Source organism: Choloepus didactylus, chromosome 15 (assembly GCF_015220235.1).
Source record: "Choloepus didactylus isolate mChoDid1 chromosome 15, mChoDid1.pri, whole genome shotgun sequence".
NCBI lineage: Eukaryota > Metazoa > Chordata > Mammalia > Pilosa > Megalonychidae > Choloepus > Choloepus didactylus.
In genome coordinates, this window is record NC_051321.1 from 5,812,703 (window position 1) to 5,829,018 (window position 16,316).

Genomic DNA, 16,316 nt, shown 5'->3' on the forward strand with positions numbered 1-16,316 from the left:
TGAAGCAGCCTTAAATGGCAATACTGAAGGGATAGGGGCTAGGATTGGTTCTGAGAGAACGCCGGAGCCGTTGCAGCGGGGCGGGGGTTGTTCTGGCCACGGGCATGCGCGCTGGCGGTGGCAGGAGTGGCCTTGGCACCAGGGAGTGAGTGGGTAAGATAAGGAAGTGGGGAAAGGGCAGTTGGGAGAAAGGCGGTTTCCTCCGGCAAGCCTCCCCTGCCAGTGACATTTTGGGTGAGGAAAAGGGAGCTGCCTTGACCTCGCTCCCCAGGCTCGGGGGGGCTGCAGAGGGCACTCACGCCCGTACCTACTACCCTCCCCAGGGGGTGATATCAGGTCCCCTGGCCCAGGCCTGGTAAGCCGAGGTACAAGCTCAGACACCCGCAATTCCCCTTTCTTTTCTAATTAGAGGAAGAGGCTTTACCGGAGAGGTCCGCTAAGGGTGAGGGAAGGGGGAGGTTAGGGAAGGGAAAAAAGGGGTTGACGGTGGCTCAGCGAGGCTGGAGCTCAGTGTTGGTGTGGTGCCCGGGCGCTTGACAATGGCTTCGCTGCAGCGGGCTGGGCGAAGGTGAGGGGTTTAAAGTTCAGGGGTTCAGAGAAGCTGGAACTCGAGGCGAGAACGATGTTCAGGTAATTGAGAAGGGCCTCGCGGTTGGCGAGTCGACCGGTGGCGTTGAGGTCGCGGAGGGTTGGCTGTCATCTTGGAGTGGGGGGCATCAGAGGTGGCGAGTCGCTGATACTGGATTTGCACGAACGAGGAAAAAATGGCATCCGTTTGTTTTCTTACAAGCTGGACAATTTTGCGGATGATGCAGGGTCCTAAGATGAGAGCTAGAATAATTATTAATAAGGGGCCAAGAAAAGCAGTGGGGTAGGAGCTGCAGTTTTTTTTAGACGGAGGAAGAAGTCTTCTTCGCTGTGGTATAAGACCCTAGGGATAAGGACAATTAGGAGGCAAGTTTCTTTATATTCATTGATGACATTCGTGCTGAGACAGGGGGTAAGTCCTGTAGAGGAGCAGAGCCATTGGGAGGAGTTATGAGGAATGAGAAATTTGGCAGAGCTGCTGGGAGATGAATAGCTGGCACAGGCAGTGAGGTCGGGAGAGTTACTGGAGCGAGGGCGGACGCACTTTCCCGTATAGGAGACTGAATGAAAGGTCAGGGGGACGGCAGAGGTATTCCAATTGCATTCCAAGGGGCTGTTTTCTGTGCTTTCGGAAAAGGAAAGGTTGGAGGCAACGGGCTCGTATAGCGAGGAAGAGGTGGAGAGGCAGAGCCAGCAGGAGGAGGTAAAATTGGGGTTGGAGGAGTTTACTGAGGCAAAGGCGGCTTGGATGAGGCTGAGGAGGGGAGAGGAATAACGAGAAGGGGGCAGAGGAAGCTGGGGTGGTGGGGTTGGCGATGCGTTGTTTGTAGCTGAGGTGCGGCTGGTTGGAGCTGAGGTGCGGCTGGAGAGCTGTGGAAAAAGTGGGTTAATGACTTTATTGGGACTTATGCTAGAGGGTGTTTTTAAAGCAGTATTTTGGCCTGGTTGGCTTACAGCCTCCTTTTTTATTAGAATAAGTGATCCTCGGTCGGTTCCTTTCTCATAGATTTTGAAGCCTCAAGTTTGACCGAGTAACCAGGAGGGATCAGTGGGGAGCTGCACTGTAAGATTAAGATGTGTGCAGGATCCCTTACTTTCTTGGCCGAGCCAGTTAACAGTAGGGAGTTTGCACCCTGTAGGGGCCCACTTTAGGGTAAGGTAATGATTAGGAACAGGAGGCTTCCAATTAGTGGCTAATGTTTCACACCCCCAGTATGCACAGTAGTACTTGTTGGGGGAATTACAGCACGATTTTCTAGGATTTGAGGATGGGCATATGTAATATTGGGCCTGGGGATTACTTACCTTTTGAGCGCAGGTTTCTTCGACTCTGGAGACAAAGGTGGCGAAAGGCTTACTCGGTTCCTGGAAGAGCTTGGTGAATTTATTAGGCCGACAGGCAGAGCAATTGGCAAACGCGCGTAAGGCGATTCCCCAAAGGATAGGCCAAAAGGTGGCAGGTGCATTAATATAAGCAGACGCATTTAGAAATGCTCCAGTGCCCAAATAGGCTTCAGGGGGATGATAGACTCCAAGGGCTGCGTCTTGCTCACTTTGCTGAGCTGCTTCTGCCTGGAAGTGAGCACGCCAGTCAACAAACTGACCGGGGTTAAGAATGGAACGGGCAAGCGAGGCCCAGTCTTGGGGGATGCAATAGTCCATGCCGAGATCCTGCAGTATTTGGGAAGCGTATGGGCTACCTAACCCGTCCTCCTTGACGGCCCTGCGAAGCTGCTTGATAGTATCTGAGTCAATGGGATACCAGTCATACGGTTTCTGTGGGGTGGGGGCAAGGTTAAGAGGAAAGCAGCGAAAAGCACGAGAGAAAGGAGGGCGCGCCTGCAGAGGGCTTGGCGCGGGAGTGGGGGTAGGGGGAGCGTTGCCCCAAGGGTTGCCTTGAGGTGTAGAAGGCAGCCAGGGGTTGTTAGCCGGTAGGGTGGAAGGAGCGGCGGCAGCTGCCGGTAGCGGCTCCGAGGGGGAGCTCGCCGAAGGGGGAGGCGGGAGTGGGAGGCCCCAAGCGTCGCAAGATGGCGGCACGGTGGGCGTGGCTAAGACACAAGATGGTGGATCAGCCCCGCCCTGTGAAAGGGCGGGGTTCAAGGTACAAGATGTCGGACTAGCTCCGCCCTGTGGAAGGGCGGGGTAAAGCGTATGCGGTTTCCGGCCCAGCTTAGGGCTGATGTCATCGCCGGAGCATTTCCTCCCCTCGATGGAAGAAGAAGGAGGAAGTTCGCCATCTTGGCGTGGCGCAGTGTTATTTTGCTTTTTGGGAGTCACCTCGAGCGCGTTGTTAATCTGCTCGACTAAGGACTCCGTGTCTGAGTCATGATTTGAATTAGTATCGCTATCTGAATCTGTTGGCTGGGTTGATAGGGCCTCCTTGGATTTAACGAGGCCTCGATCAGGGGGGAGGGAGCCTTGAAGGCAGGAGCGGATGGTTATTAAGGTGGGGAGCAAGCCGGGAGGGAAGCGCTTGCTCTCATGTTCCATGGCGTTGGTGACCCGATTAATAAGACGATCATAAGTAACAGGGTCCCAGAGATGGCAAGTGGTGAGCCATGGGTTAAAAGGCAGCAGGAGGTCCCAGTACACCTGCAGCTGCCGGACAGACACTTTGCAGCCATGCGTGTCTAGGAGACCCGCTAGAGCACGAACTTGAGGTGCCTGACACGTAGATATACGACTGCCCATAGCTGAGGGGGGAGGAGGGGGGGTTGCTCCCGAGCCGGGCCGGCCGGCTGGCGGGGAGGAGGAGGAGGAGTTGTTTACCGAGCAGAGAGAATGAGATAAGCTGTGGCCGCAAGGCCGAAGGAGACGGCGAGAGCAGAAAGCAGTGCCCTTTGGCAACGGGAGCAGTCAGGGGGGGGCGGTTGCAAAGAGGCACACGGCACCAAATGAGGAAATAAAGATACAAAGAACCACAGCAAAGTAATGGAGGGGAAGAGGGAGAGTGTTAGGAGGAACAGGGGTCATAGAAGTGCGCATACATAAGGATGAAGAGAGCGTGGGGGAAGGGAGGAGTTCCTACTGGATGAAGAGAGCGTGGGGGAAGGATGAGCGGCTTCGGAGCAGGGAACCTCCCACGGCTCCAGAAGCGGCGAAGGAGAGGCGGCCCTACCTTGCAGGCGAGGAAACGGGAAGCTGGAGAGGCGTCCGGGCGAGCGATCGACCTGCTGAACTGTTGTGTGGAGACGTTTCCTCACACGGGGCACCAGTTGCGGTCGCGGTTACTACTTCTAGGGGGAGGGGCGGCCGGTAGCCGAGCCCTCAGCTCTCGGGGCTGCTCAAGGGGTACCGGCGGCGGGGGCTCTTTCCCGGAGGCGAGGGCGAGGCGGAGGACGTGGCCAGGGTCCTCGGCGAGAGGCGTGCAAGGAGGGCGGCGATAGGGACAAGACACTCTTCATCCAGTAGGAGTATGCGCCAAAGAGATTTATTCAGGGGTGATTACAGGTTATAGAGGCTGGTAAGAAGGGCAGGGCTGGAAAGGAGGTGAAGCAGCCTTAAATGGCAATACTGAAGGGATAGGGGCTAGGATTGGTTCTGAGAGAACGCCGGAGCCGTTGCAGCGGGGCGGGGGTTGTTCTGGCCACGGGCATGCGCGCTGGCGGTGGCAGGAGTGGCCTTGGCACCAGGGAGTGAGTGGGTAAGATAAGGAAGTGGGGAAAGGGCAGTTGGGAGAAAGGCGGTTTCCTCCGGCAAGCCTCCCCTGCCAGTGACATTTTGGGTGAGGAAAAGGGAGCTGCCTTGACCTCGCTCCCCAGGCTCGGGGGGGCTGCAGAGGGCACTCACGCCCGTACCTACTACCCTCCCCAGGGGGTGATATCAGGTCCCCTGGCCCAGGCCTGGTAAGCCGAGGTACAAGCTCAGACACCCGCAAAATCCATAATTAAGAAACTCTCCAAAAGGAAATCTCCAGGCCTGGATGGTTTCACTGGAGAACTCTACCAGACATTTAAAGAAGAATTAACACCAGTTCTACACAATCTCTTCCAGAAAACAGAAAGGAAGGGAACATTTCCCAGCGCAATTTATGAAGGTAGCATTACCCTGATACTAAAAACAACCAAAAAATTACTGAAAAGAAAAGAAAACTACATACCAATATTCCTCATGAATATAGATGCAAAAAAATTAACAAAATATTAACAAGTAGAATCCAGCAATATATAAAGGGAATTATACACCATGACCAGTGGGGTTTTTCCAAGGATGCAGCACCAGTTCAATATTAGAAAATCAATTGATGTCATCAACCATATTGACAAGCTAAAGAATAAAAATTATATGACCATATCAATAAATGCAGAAAACACATTTGACAAATTTCAATGCCCATTCATGATAAAAACTATCAGAAAAACAGGAATAGAGGGGGACCCCCTCAACTCAATTAAAAGCATCTAAAAATCTACAGTTAGTTTTAGACTTAATAATGAAAGACTGAGTGCTTTCCCCCTAAAAGCAGGAACAAGACAAGGATGTCCATTCTCACTGATCTTACTCCTGGGTGTTCTAGCCAGTGCAATACAGGAAGCAAAGAAAACGAAAGGAAGAAATAAAACTGCCCCTATTTTCATACAAAATTGTCTACATTGAAAACCCCAAGAGATAATGCACACACAAAAACAAACAAACAAAAAACATCCAAAACTCCTAGAACTGATGAATTCATCAGAGCCACAGGATACGAGCTACACAAAGAAAAATGAATTGTATCTCTATATATTAGCAATGGACACATGGACACTGAACTTATAAAATATGATACCATTAATCACTCAAAATGAAACAGGTGTAAATCTAACACAAGATTATTCTGAAATTCAAAGGAACTAGAATAGCTAAAACAATTGCAGAAAAGAATAAAGTGGGAGGAAACAGTCAACCCAATTTCAAGATTTATTCTATAACTACAGTATCCAAGACTGTGAGGTATTGGCAGAGGGACAGACATATGGATCACTGGAACAGAATAGAAACCCAGAAAAAGATTGGCACAAATATGCCCAACTGATTTTTGACAAAAGCAAGGCATTGGAGGAGTGATGGGCTTGTCAACAAATGGTGCTGGAGCAATTGGATATCCACAGGGAAAAACAAAAACAAACAAAAACCAAACATCAACTTTGACATCAGTCTCACACTAGGTAGAAAAATTAAATCAAAACAAATGATGGATTTATATGTACAATGTAAAATTGTTCATAGAAAACACAAGAGAAAATCTTTGTGATCTAGGTTTAGGTAAGGAGTTCTAAGACTTCACACCAAAAGCACGATCTGTAAAAGGAAAAATTTATGAACTGGACCACATCAAAATTAAAAACTTCTGCTCTGTGAAAGACCTTGTTAAGAGGATGAAAAGACAGGTGTTCTAGTTTGCTAATGCTGCAGAATGCAAAACACCAGAGATGGATAGGCTTTTATAAAACGGGGGTTTATTTCGCTACACAGTTACATTCTTAAGGCCACAAAGCGTCCAAGGTAACACATCAGCAATCGGGTACCTTCACCGGAGGATGGCCAATGGCGTCCAGAAAACCTCTGCTAGCTAGGAAGGCAGCTGGCTTCTGCTCCAAAGCTCTGGCCTCAAAATGGCTTTCTCCTAGGACGTTCCTCTCTAGCAAGCTTGCTCCTCTTCAAAACATCACTCACAGCTGCACTCCGTTCCCTCCCCCCGAGTAAGCTCATTTATATAGCTCCACTGATCAAGGCCCACCCCGAATGGGAGGGGCCATGCCTCCGTGGGAACATCTCATCAAAATCATCACCCACAGCTGGGTGGGGCACATTCCAAGCAAATCCAACCAGCACCAAAACGTCTGCCCCACACAAGACCACAAAGATAATGGCATTTGGGGAACACAATACATTCAAACTGGCATAACAGGCTACACAGAGAGAGAATATTTGCAAACCACATACCCAAAAAAGGATTAGTATCTAGAATACAGGAAGAAATCTCAAACCTTAACAGTGGAAAACAAATGATCCAAATAGAAAACCCGCCAAAGACATGAAGGGAGACTTCAATGAGGAGGAAATATATGTGAGGCAAATAAGCACATGAAAAGATGTTTGACATCATTAGCCATTTGGGAAATACAAATTAAAATCACAACATGACGGTACCACACACTTATCAGAAGGGCTGAAATGAAAAACAGTGACAACACCAAATGCTAGTAAGGATATGGGAGAGCCTCAATCCCTCGGACATTGCTGGGGGTCGGGGTGTAAAATGGAATAGCACTCTGGAACACAGTTTGGCAGTTTCTTTAAAAACAAAGCATGAAAATACCATATGACCTAGCATTCACACTCCAGTACATTTATCTCAGGGAAATGAAGACTTAAGTTCACACAAAAACCTATACATGAATATTCATAGCAGCTTTTTTCTTAATAGCCTACACTGGAAGCATCCCAGAAGTCCTTCGATGGGCAAATGGTTAAACAAACTGTGGCATATACACACCAAGGGATGTTACTCAGCAGTGAAAAAGGAAAAAGCTACCGATGCACTCATCAACTCGTTTAAGTCTCCAGAGAATGATGCTGAGTGGAAAAAACCAATCCCACTAAGGTACATACTATATGATTCCATTTGTATAACATTCTTGAAATGACAAAAGTATAGACATGCCGTACAGGTTAGTGGTAGCCAGAGATTAAGGAGAGGGTGGGGGCAGGAGGAAGGTGGTTTGGGCTCTAAAAGGGCAACAGGAAGGGTCCTTGTGATGGTGGGAATGTTCTGGAGGCCAGTTTGCAACCAATGTCAATATCCTGCTCATGATACTGTGCTAGAATTTTTCAAGATGTTATCATCGGGGAAACTGGGGAATACAGGTGCATGAGATCTGTATTCTTTCTTACAACTGGATGTGAATCTACAATTATCTCAAAATAAATGATTTAATTTCAAACATTTTAAAATCATAGCGGAGCATGGTTTGACAGGGAGGGCAATGAGGGAACTTTTTGGGATGATAGTAATGTTTTGTATCTTGAGAGACATTCAGGTTATAAAGACGCATGCATTTGCCACAGTCAGTAAATGTACGCAAAAGATGTGTGCCTTTCATTGTATGTAAATTCTACATTAAAAATTATTACGTAGAAGTGTCTGTACCTCCCATTTGAGGTGTGGTGGAAAAGTCACTGTCCCTGCAGATGCTCTGGGGAAGCGAGTGGAGGGGCAGGGGCTAAGCTTCCTCTACTGCCTCCTAGTTCTCAAGTTGCACGTCCACTGAACTCTCAGTCTCCACTTTCCCCTCTTGCCCGCCCTGTATGTGGTTTCTTCCCCCCGACGTGGCTTAGCTGCACCCCCTCTTTCCACTTGGCACCGTGTGTGGCAGACTTTAGAGAAGGTTTGCAATCACGTGGGAGGTTACAGGGAAGCTCATCGATCAGTTTAAAATTGGATATTACCAGAGGCCAAGTGGGGTTGGGGAATGGGGAGTTATTGTTTCAATTGGTATGCAATTTCTGTTTGGGGGTGATAGAATAGTTTTGGCAATGGACAATGGCGATGGAGGCACAATGTGGCATATGTAATTAACACCACTAAACTGTATATTTGAAAAGGGTAAAAAGGGAAATTTTAGGCTGTATATAAGTTACCGCACACACACAAAACACGTAGATCTGAGCAACACAGTGTAAACAGTGCACTAAAGTTAATAGCATAATTATAATAATATTGTTTCATTAATTGTAACAAAGGTACCACACTAACGCAATATGTTAATTAATATTAGGGAAAACTGCATAGGACAGAGGAGTACATAGGAACTGTTATACTTCCTGCATGATAAACCTATAACTGCTCTAATGAAAAAGAAGTTTAAAAAGATAAAATAAAATAAAAATGGATATTAGGCAGCCCTGCTCTTTAAAGCGTCTCAACCATTTCTTATCCCTGGGAACTCGTACCAGTCACTTCTGCTTGGGCTCTGGCCCCTTGTCAATTTCTGGGCCACTTTTATTCCCCTTCACTTTTTTTACCCTCTTTCTGGCTTCCTGCTCCTTCACTGGTTTGCATCTAATACAAAACTGTCTCCGTGTCTCACTCCATGGTCCAGCCTGAGCCATTGGCAGAGCTGTCGTGGAAGAGGGGAGCTTGCCAAGGGGCGTCCTCCCTGGCTGGCCACTCCTCTCGGGCAGCCCTGGAGCAGTCTCCCCTCCCTTCTCCCTCCCCCAGGACAGGAAAATGCAGTCTGAGTGTTGCTTTAAGGACCTTTGACGGTCCCTTTCCAGACTCAGTCCTTCTTGCTGCAGTTGGCAGGAAAAGCCTGCAACGTGCAGAGGGCAGAGGTGAAGCTTGTCTTTTAAAAGATGCCAAATTTACTTTCTTCAAAATTGTGTGTTATGGTAGGCAGATAATGCCCCCCTAAAGGTGGCCATGTCCTAATCCCCAGAACCTGTGAACACGTAACCTTACACGGCCAGAGGGATTTAACATTGCAGATGAATTAAGGTTGCTAATCAGCTCACTTTAAAATAGGGAGAGGGTCCTGGATCCTCCAGGTGGGCCCAGTGTGATCAGAAGCATCTTTAAAAGTGGAAGAGAGAAGCAAAAGAGCCAGAGGAAGATGTCACTACCTGGGAAAGGCCTGACAGTGCCGCCACTGATGAGGGAGGACCCTGAGCCAAAGAATGCGGGCAAGGCAAGGGAAACAGCTTCTCCCTTAGAGCCCCCGGGGAAGAATGCAGCCCTGTGGACCCCTTGGTTTGAGTCCAGTGCGACCCAGATCAAACTTTTATTCTACAGAACTGTAAAGATAGCACAAGTGTGTTGTCGCTAAATTTGTGGTAATTTGTTAGAGCAGCAATAGAGCACTAGCACGTCTGTGAGTGAAGTGCTTTAGTTTCCTAGGCGGCTCAAGCCAATACCATGAAACAGGAATTCATTTGCTCATGGTTTGAGGCTGGGAAAAGTCCACATCAAGGCGTCGTCGAAGCCGTGATTTCTTCCTGAAGACTGGCTGGCTGCCAGCCATCCTCGGTCCTTCACTTGTCACATGGCGAGGTGCATGCTGGTGTCTCCTGGTCTCTCCCTTCTCTTTTGGTTTCCATTGATGTTCAGCTTCTTGCTTCCTGTGTCTGAATTTCATTCTGCTTATAAAGGACTCCAGTAATAGGATTAAGATCCATCCTGATTGGGCTGGGCCATACCTTAACTGTAGTCATCTCATCAAAAGGTCCTACTTTTCACACCCACAGGAATGAATTATACTTGAAAACATGTTTTCCTGGGATAGGGACAGCTTCAAACCACCACAATAGATATTTCAATGAATGAGAAGAGGACTGAGAAAAATAAATACTTCCCAAAGGCCTTGCAATAGAGTGGTTTACTTTAAAATTGTTGCTATAAAGTTTAACAGTTATTTCCGGTCTATCTCTGGGAAGCAGATAAATCTTGCCAGTGTTTTAATGATTTTTTTTTTAAAGAAGAGTTACTATATTCCAGTGGAGTCTATTTTGCCTTGAACAGCCATTTCTATCTGAAAGCAAAAGAAAAAGAATGAGGAGGAAAAAAAGAAAGAAAATCATTATTGGAGTGGTTTCTTTATAGGTTTTTTTGGTTTGAAGTATTGACTTCTAAGCTTTTCAGAAGCTAATAGGAAGAGAAGCTGGAAGAAACATTGCAACTAAAATTCTTCTACATTTTTTGATTTTTTTCTAAACTTTTAAGGTATTTCTTTGGCATCAATTTTAACTTACTAGCTTCTATCTAGTTTTTTCCCAATTCAACTCAATTTTCATAATGCACAATTATTTCTGCATTTATGTTTCAATTGTTTGCAAATACTAATTTGCATATTAAAAGTTTCAAGGACAGCTGGCATAAACTGGTTTGGGAAGAAACATAACTGATTCTTGGTGAGCTGACAACTCAGCTGTCTCCTGGAGCAGAGCCTTTTGCTGGGAGGGTTGAGGAGATGAGGCTTTTTGCAGGTTCCTATGAATTTATCTCATGCTCGCAGAGCTTCTCTCAGGCCAAGGGAGAGACTAGTGAGTGTGTTCACATGGTTGTGAAACTTGCCAAAGTAAAATGTTGTGACTTCCATCAGCTAAAACTACTGTCTGCTTCTACTCCCATTTCTCTTCATTTGGGGTGGTTGGAGTGGCCTCAAGCACTTTTTGAGTTGGCTTAAGGAGGATGAGTCTGGCTTTGGTGGGGTATGTGATTTGCAGTTACTTCCACATGTAGTAAAGTTAGTGCAGGCACAGTTTCAAGCCAGCAAGACACAGAGCTGGATCCATACCCAGGTTTGTGGGTCTCGGTATCAGTCAGGGTTCTCCATAGAAACAGAACCAATAAATGGATGGATAGATGGATAGACAGACAGACAGACAGGTAGACAGATAAATTTATTTTATGGAATTGACTCGGGATTTGGGGGTGGCAAGTCTGAACTTTGTAGGGCAGACTGGCAGGCTGGAAACTCAGACAGAAACTAATGTTCTTAGTCTTGAGGCAGAATTTCTTCTTCTCTGGGTTTCTTCAGAACCCTCAGTTTTTGCTCTGAAGGCCTTCAGATGATTGGATGAAGCCCACCCACATCATCAAAGTTCATCTCCTTTACTTAAAGTCAACTAATTATAGATGTTAATCACATCAACAAAATATCTTCACAGAAATAACTAGTGTTTGACAAGAAAAAAAAAAAAACTGGTCACCATAACCTAGTCAAGTTGACTCATAAAGTTAACCAACCCAGTCTCAAATGCAAATCCTAACACTACACTGCCTGACCCTTTACAGGCTACCAGTACGCCAGGAATTGTAAAGAATCTGAGATTTCACCACACTTTCAGCTACCAAGAGTCTGACACCATTTCACTGAAGCTGGCAGAAGACAGAAGACTCCTGGGTCAAAGACAAAAAAGATATTAGCACTCACTTCACAGCAGTTGCAAGGGCTTCATGTTGACATCAGTTCCCCTATGCCCAGTCCCACAAGGTTGACACAGAGTGGCCCCGGTAGAAGCTGTGCACATGGTGAGTCTGTGTCACAGTTGAGGAACCCTGAGTTTAGGAAACCCCAACTTTTATAAGGCATTGCTGGCAAACCTGCCCAACCTTTACCCCAGAGGGAGCCATGACTTTTATTAATCTGGCCAGGAAATAAATATGCTCTCTGCCTTCAAGGGGACATTATCTCTATTTTCCAAGGCTGTTTGCTATGTGAACATCCCAAAAAGATAGTGCAGGAAAAAAAGCCATCAGTTCCTCTGCTGAGAAGATTTGCAGAAATGCTAGAGACCCTTGGAGAATTGTCTCCCAACTGGGTGATCCATCCACAGGCCTTGATGCCTTCACCTGGAGCCAGGAGAGCCTCTTGCCAGCAGCAGACACCCTTTCCCACCACCCTCCCTTCCTCCCTTTTCTAGTCTTATCCTGTCACCCTCTGCTTCCCTACACACCGTCCATGCAAATGAACAGCCTCCATAAAGGTTCTTTTTAAACTTCTTCCTGATTTGTAATGATTCGTCCTGATTTGTCTTCGACATCTACAGGAGTATAAAGTAAAAAGCCCCTACAATTAGAATATTGGCAACAAACCGGTTAATGAGGATCCTCAGTTCAAAGGGTATTTAAAATTAGTCCCTGCAGAGGAAATTTTGAAATGCACTAAGACTTTACATGTCTTCTATGAGAAACTTGATGGAAGGTTTTCCAACCATGATAATGATCCCACATATTTAACACTACCAATAATGAGGTTGGAAAACTGAAACTTTTCTAATTATCAATAATAAAAAATAAATTTTAATCGTAACAGAAGAAAGACTAGATTATCTTTCTAGAATTGATAGAGCTACTCAGTCCAATATGGTAGCTTCTGGCCGTATGTGGCAACTGAGCATTCAAATGTGGCTAGATTGAATTGAGAAGTCAAGTAAGCATAAGATACTGCATTTCAAGGTGCGGATGTGTTGGACTTCCTCACCTGGACTGGTGTTGATGTTGTCACAAACATTGGGACTGGTGGTTTGATGTGCTGAGCCCTCGATAGTGGGACATGCCCTTATGCAGCTCGTTACTGCAAAGGAGAGGCTAAACTTGCATGTAATTGTGCCTAAGAGTCTCCCCCTGAGTACCTCTTTGTTGCTCAGATGTGGCCCTCTCTCTCTCTAACTGAGCCATCTCAACAGGTGAACTCGCTGCCCTCCCCTCTACGTGGGACCCGACTCCCAGGGTTGTAAATCTCCCTGGCAATGCAGAATATGACTCCTGGGGATGAATGTGGACCTGGCATCATGGGACTGAGAGTAACTTCTTGACCAAAAGGGGGATGCAAAATGAGACAAAATAGTTTCAGTGGCTGAGAGATTTCAAATGGAGTTGAGAGGTCACTCTGGTGGACATTCTTATGCACTATATAGGTAACACGTCTTAGGTTTTAATGTATTGGAATAGCTAGAAGTAAATACCTGAAACTACCAAACTCCAACTCAGCAGTCTGGACTCCTGAAGACAATTATATAATAATGTAGATTACAAGGGGTGACAGTGTGATTGTGAAGACCTTGTGGATCACACCCCTTTATCTAGTGTATGGATGAGTAGAAAAATGGGGATAAAAACTAAAGGACAAATGGGGTGGGATGGAGGGGATGATTCGGGTGTTCTTTTTTCCCTTTTTTTTTTTATTCTTGTTCTGGTTCTTTCTGAGGTAAGGAAAATGTTCAGAGATAGATTGTGGTGATGAACACATAACTATGTTATCATACTGTGGACAGTGGATTGTATACCATGGATGATTGTATGGTGTGTGAATGTATTTCAATAAAACTGAATTTAATAAAAAAAAAAAAGATACTGCATTTCAAAGACTTTAGGAAAAAAATGTAAAATACCTCATTAATGTTTTTATATTAATTATATGTTGATGTAATATTTTGGCTATGATGAAATAAAATATATTTTGAAAATTATTTTAATTTCTTTATTTTTTAATGTGGTCACTAGAAAATTTCAAATTATGACTGTGGCTCACATATAGGGTTTGCATTATATTTCTGTTGGACAGTGCTGTCCAACATTTTAGACAATGATATTGCAAATTTTTGTATGAAAAGATGATCAGAGTATGTAGGCAAAATATATGGGGAAATATATTAATCATCTGGATTTTTGGTGATTTTTTAAAATGTTTGTGGATTTTTCAGTTTTTAAAAATTTATAACTTGTGAATTTTATCTTTTCAAATAAGCATTTACTTTCATAGCTATTAATGTGTTTATAATTTTATAGTCCTCTTCCTAATGAGGGCTCCTCAGATTGTAAAATCATCATGTCCCACAAAACCTGGACCTGCTCCAGGTTGTCAGTTACCTGGCTTTTCAGATGGATGGAGAACATGTAGTCCAGGGAGCTGGTTCCTGGCAGGTGATAGGATATCCTTTTAGTGTATGGTTTCCAGTGTGCGTGGAGTACACAATAGCTGTAGGAAGGGAGGGGAGCTGGGAGAAGAGCGGGCAAGGTGGGGTGGGGGGGCAGAGGCAGAAGAGAACTGAGGAAGTGAGATGACTATTGACAGGTACGCACGCTCTTCATTCCACACACCATCCCAGGCATGAGAAAGCCCTTCCTTTACACCATAGCTGATGCTAAAGAACAGGAAAGGACGAGCTAAAGGAATTCGGTCCATGCAAAGGAAGGAAGGGCAGAACACCTCTCCAAAGAAAAGAAAAAATGCCGTTATAGCAAGGTTGAGCAAATTTTGCCAGCAGGAGTCGTATGAGGGGAAATCAGCTTCAACTCATTTAGGAGTCTGAGTTTATACTGAAGGACAAAATTGGAAAATTTTTCAGTAATTGAATTGAAGGAGTGATACAGAAAAGCAGGAAGTAAACAAGAAACGGGTGATGGAGAGATTTTTCTCAGACCTCCATCTGGAGGCCTCTAGCCTTGGGGCTGCAGCTTGACCCATCACGGTAGTAGGATGTGAGAAAATAGCAAAATAGTTGCAAAAAGGGAAACCCAGTGTTCCTGGCTGTGATGGTTAGGTTCATGTGTCAACTTGGCCAGGTGATGGTACCCAGCTGTCTGGTCAAGCAAGCACTGGCCTAACCGTTGCTGTGAGGATGTTCGTGGCTGGTTAATAAACCAACAGGCTGGTTTATTAAATCATCAGTCAATTGGCTGCAGCTGTGACTGATGACGTCAATGAAGGGCGTGTTTTCCATAATGAGAGAATGCAGTTGGCTGGATTTAATCCAATCAATCAGTTGAAGACTTTTAAGTGAGACAGATGGAGGACCTTCACTTCTTCTTCGGCTGCCCAGCAAAGCGTTTCTGAGGAGTTCATCAACATTGCCAGTTCGTTTCCTGAGGAGTTGGCATCGGAATTGCCAGTTTGTTTCCTGAGGATTTCATCGAACATCTTCATTGGAGTTGCCAGTTTGCTGCCTGCTTTACAGAATTTGGACCTGCGCATACCCACAGTTGCGTGAGACACTTTTATAAATCTTATATTCATCGATATCGCTCATTGATTCTGTTTCTGTAGAGAACCCATATTAGCTAATGCAGTGATGCCTTGAAAACACGCAAGGAAAGGAAAGAGAAATGACCCACAGATAAATGGCAGATAAATCATTCTTCCAGTTTGTAAGAAGAGGGCTCAGGAAAATCGGATAGCATTGACTTTGTTACACTGTTTGGTCAAACAGAGCACCTCAGTGACATACCACTTAGTTACTCCAACTGCAATAATCCTACCAGGGTAATAACTTCTGAGGCACTGAAAATTACTTGGGCTCCAAACCGTGGGCTCTCTCCTCCGACTCCTTCCTCTCCTTCACCCCCGACACAGTCAGCCGAGTCCTAACTGTTCTTTCTTCTCCGGGCTCTGGAACCCACCTCTTCCTCCCCACTGCTGTGGTCAGCACCCTGGACAGAACCCAGAGCCCACCCACCACCACCCCAGCTCCTCTGTGGCTTGTAGCGAGGGTTAAAGAAGGTCTGTGGGGACAGCCCTCTGTGAGGGTTCAGTGCCATCCACACTTGTCCAAGGCAGTCTGCGGGCCTGAAATACACGGTCTCTCCAGGGCCTCCAAAGCTCACAGTTTCTAACAGCATTTCACGGCTAGGGTCCAACTGCGGATGCAGAACTTCCCACTCTGCACCCCATCCCCCGCCCGTCTTTCTCTGTTTCCTGCTAGTCTCTCATGCAGGCCTTCCTCTGCCCTCCCCGACCCCCAGGCCCTGCCAGGGGCTGCTTTTGGTGCAGGGAGCAGCCAGGCTGCCCGGCCTGGCTCAGCCAATTCCCAGCAGGACCACTGTGAGCCGCGGCCAGAGTGGGGACACCTGCTCTCTCTCACACGTGCTCCTTTCACACATGCGTCCTGGTGGGGTAGAGTTTAGGGATCAGCCCTTTTGGTTTTACCATGATCCTCTCTCCTCCCAGACATGGATCTACACCGAGGAGCTGGGTGCAGCAGGATGGAGCCACTGCCTTGCTGAGAACACGTCCTACTCCTGGGTCTGCAGCTTTACAGCTGAGAGCTCTTTACCATATCCAATCCTTCTTTGCCCAGAATAAAAGAGACTTCTTTACCCTCTGGAAAGAAACTTGAAGCCATCCCCTCATTTGTCCAGATGTGCCCAGACAGCCCCAGATCCTGGCAGGCAGTGGAAGTGGGCAAGCTTAGGGGTGCTCGAGCGTGGTCATTACTACTTTGGACTCAGAAACAGCCAGGCCCTGCCA